We start from the raw sequence: 4,033 nt of genomic DNA, 5'->3' as shown, positions 1-4,033 counted from the left end.
AAAAAAGGGGGGGGGGGGGTAGCCGGGAGGACAGACGCCCGGGGGAAAGGTGTTTCTTCCTCCCCACTGAGAAGAAGCCGGCCAGAGGCGCGTCCTTCTTCCTTTTCTGAAGGCCCAAAGAGGCCGGGGTCGGTCTCTCGGGGGCTCCTTTAGCCAAGGTGAGACGCCCAGCACGTCCGGCTCCCACTCCAAAACTGAGATTGGTTGATTCATTCCAGGACTTGGCCCAGAACTTCCTTGTCAAGGTGAAGGCTCCGCCATTGACGCGGGAAAGAAGAAATCCTAGAGAAGAAAATGCCTCTGAACATGTGCAAAGTGTTTTCCCCCTCCTCAAGCCAACCTCATCTGGTTGGATGGCTTCCGCTTCAGAGGAGGGGTTTGAGCCCCGGAAAAGAAGCCCCGTTTGGTTTTATTGGGCAGGGCGACTTCTGCTCTGGAGGTCTGGATTCCCTCTTAAGATCGGTGCTGCAATTAAGGTTGCCAGGTCTGGGCTGGAAAATACCTGGAGACTTGGGAGAGGGTGGGGTTTGGGGAGGGGTGGGGAGAGGAGAGGAGGGGGCTCAGCATGGCACAATGCCATAGAGTCCACCCTTCAGAGTAGCCATTTTCTCCAGGGGAGCTGGTCTCTGTCAGCTGGAGATCAGTTGTAAAAGCGGGAGATCTCCAGGCCCCACCTGGAGGCTGGCAACCCTAGCGGCAATAAATTTCTTCGTTTTTAAGGTCCCAAAGGCTAGCCCGATCTCGTCAGACCTCAGGAGCTAAGCAAGGTCGGCCCTGGCTAGTATTTGGATGGGGGATCTCCAGGGAATATCAGGGTTGTGAGGCAGAGGCGGGCAATGGCGAACCAGCTCTGAAGGTTCCCTGCCTTGAAAACCCCAAGGGGTCGCCAGAAGTCACCTGTGACCTGACGGCCCTTCCCCCCACCACCCAAAGACACCCGGTTGTTTTCCTTGAGGCGGACTTAACTCCTTCCTTGACCGGGGTCTACGCTTGGTTTGTTCCAGCGATGAAAGGGTCGCAGCCTCCACTGCGCCCTTCCCTTCCCCGAAAAGAATGCCAGGCCCTCCAGGTTGTCTGGCCACTCCGTGAGTCGATCCATGGAGGCCAAAGGAGGCCACGACCGGCGCCTTCGCTCCGGGCTGGGCGGCCGCGCAGAGGAGGATCCCAGTGGAGAAATCCGGGACTTGATTTCAAGCCGTCTTGGGCCTGGGAGACGGCAGGCGTCTGCTTGATCCCAGAGAGAGCGTCCCGGGAAGATGGGGCGGCGGAAGCGGAGAGGGAGAGCGCACGAGAAAGCGCAAGTCCAGCCTCCAACAGGGGAGCTCAGATGCCCCCTCGCTTGGCCCGGGGTCAGCCGTTTCCTTGGGGGATATGTCAGTCTAGGGGGTTCAGTCCTGTGCCACGGGAGCGAACCTCAAGAGGCGGAGAGGAACTGCCCAGTGCGGCGGCTCTGGAAACCACGCTCGCTTACCCGACAGTAGTACACCCCATTCACCTCGGTGGGACTTCCTTCTCGGAGTCAGCCAGCCTAACTGTGGGGCGCACCGCCGCGTTTCTTAACAATTCCCCGGGAAACCCTCTCGCTGAAAGTAACCCACGTTTAGGATCCGGTTGCGCGTACTTTTTTTTTTTGGGGGGGGGATAACCGATGGATCCGTGGGTGCCAGTAGACACGCGGGATCCTGTGCGGAGAAATCTTTCCCTGAATGCCAACTATATGTCTGAAATATTCCCGCCCCCGTTCTCTGCTCCACGGCTAAGCGTTCACTTTGCGGCTTCGCGGATCCGCCGGGCCGGAGGCGGTCGTTTATTTAACCGCAGAAACTCGGGCAGAACCTTTGGGTCCATTTAGAAGCTGCCTTCCGTTCTCCGCTCAGGGGTGTGTGTGTGTTGTTTTTAAAGCGCAGCTTGATGCTGTCAACCTATAAACTCCTGGAAAGGGAAGGCATCGTGGCGGGAGAGAAATTTCCATCCGCCAGCCCGGGCGGTTCTATCCCCCCCCCCCTCCTTCTTCAATTGAGGCTTCTAAATACTCTAATGCTGAGTGGATAAAGAGGGCGGTTAAAAGGTGATGGTGTGTGTGTGTGTGTGTGTGTGTGTGTGTGTGTGTGGAGGGCCAGCAATTAGGCAGAGGCAGGCCAGGGGCTTCAAAGGCAGGCTGAGAAGCCCCCAGCCAAACAAACCCCTTCCCTCCCCCCCCCCCAGACATCGAAGCGAGGGTCGACTCTGTCACTTAGAAATAAATACATCTACCCGGCACTATTAAGCGTCATCTTTAGGGTCCAAAAAGGGGGAGAGGGAGAAAAGAATTAATTCCCAATCAAATTTCATTTCCCACCATTTGGGAACTCTATTATGGGGGGTGGGGGAGTTGTTTATTTTCGTAACCTTTGGCAGCAGGATCACACCCCAAACTGGAGAGAGATACCTTTCTCTTTTTTTAATCGATTCCTTCCAGTCCATAGATAAACCCGGCATGCTTGGGCTATTGTCTCCTAAACGGCGCTGATATATTTATTTAGAGGCCAGAGTCCCAAACCGAGGAAGCCACCGTCGAGCGCTCCAGAGGTTCCCCCCCCCCCTCCGGATGATTGGTTCCACCTTAAATAACTTGGGCTTTTTTCTTTTTTCTTTTTTCTTTTTGGTCCCAAACGCGCCCTGTAGTTCGGGTGGTGTGTTTTTTTGTGTGTGTGTGTTTTTTTGTCCTCCCTGCAGCAGCTGTCACCCTGCATTATTCGCAGTCAGCTAAATGAAACATTATTCTAAACATATGCATCGTAATCAGTTCGGTCACACTTACAAGAACACGCGTTAATAAGGCAATCAATCACCCTGGAACAAGCCAGTTCTTCTGTAACAGCTCATAAACAGTATGTAATGAAGAATTGGAGGTTAGCATGACATGCGTTGATCAGATAATCAATGTCAAAGATGCGATGACTGTCAGTAAATGTAGTTTTCATGTCGTTTCTATAAAATCTCCAATTTACAACAAGCAGTTCAATTACCCAGAAAATACAGTCAATTAAATAGGGGTGATTGGACAGTGGGAGGGGGGGAGGGGCGGATCATCGATCTTTGCATTTTCTATCTCGCCCGTGGACATTTAATTTGGTTTTTCTATTAGCGCCCCGAAATAAAGAAAATATAAAAATATATTAAACAACCTACAGATTTATTTTCTTGTCAAAAACAATTCAGGGGTGATGACAGACAGTCTTCTTGCGTTTTATGATGAATTATTTTCTCTCTCTCTCTCGTCTTATTCTTCTGCACGCTGGAGACGACGGCGGAGGGGGGGTGGAAGGGGGCGAGAGAGCAGAGAATAGATGCTGTTCTTTTTGGACAGGGGGTCTGGGGGCCACTGTCTTCTCCGGTTAGCCGCCCCATCTATCTCAATGCCTTTGTTTTTAAGGGTTACAACTCCCACGTTAGCAAAGAGCAGGGAAAAGCAGGGCGATACATCACCGTTCCAAATGTGCTGCTATAATCGTATTTCTTTAATGGGGGTGTTCAGGGAGCAAGAGAGAGAGAGAGAGAAGGGGGGGGCGTGTGCGGCTTATCTAACAAAGAACCCCTGGGAACACTCCAGTATATATTTAACCAAACTGCAATTAAAGACAGTATCAGCTTGTATCATTTAGAGCTAATGCAATAATAATGGTAAATTACAGGGCCAAAATGGCTTGTGATAGCAGCCTCTGTATTCCCTGTAGTTTCCGCGTCGTTGTAATTAATGCCAGGGTGAGCAGTTGGTAAAGGCGGATTTCGTGCAAGGGACATCTTGGGCTTAACGGCAGCGACAACAAAAATCGAATGGAGAGGGCCTATCTGGTATACACACACGCACGCACGCACCCCCCCATCTCCTCGCACATTTCCCCCCATCGAAATATCGATCTTACAGTGGGAAGGAAGGAAGGAAGGAAGGAAGGAAGGAAGGAAGGAAGGGAATAAATAAATCCTGGGGAGTAGCCACAGTTGTTTGTTGTACCAAAAACAAAGGAAAAGACATCACGCACATTTAGGGTAG

This window comes from Gekko japonicus, unplaced genomic scaffold (genome assembly GCF_001447785.1).
Source record: "Gekko japonicus isolate JY-2015 unplaced genomic scaffold, Gekko_japonicus_V1.1 scaffold1888, whole genome shotgun sequence".
NCBI lineage: Eukaryota > Metazoa > Chordata > Lepidosauria > Squamata > Gekkonidae > Gekko > Gekko japonicus.
The sequence above is the reverse complement of the archived record's forward strand: the minus strand, read 5'-3'. Positions refer to the sequence as shown.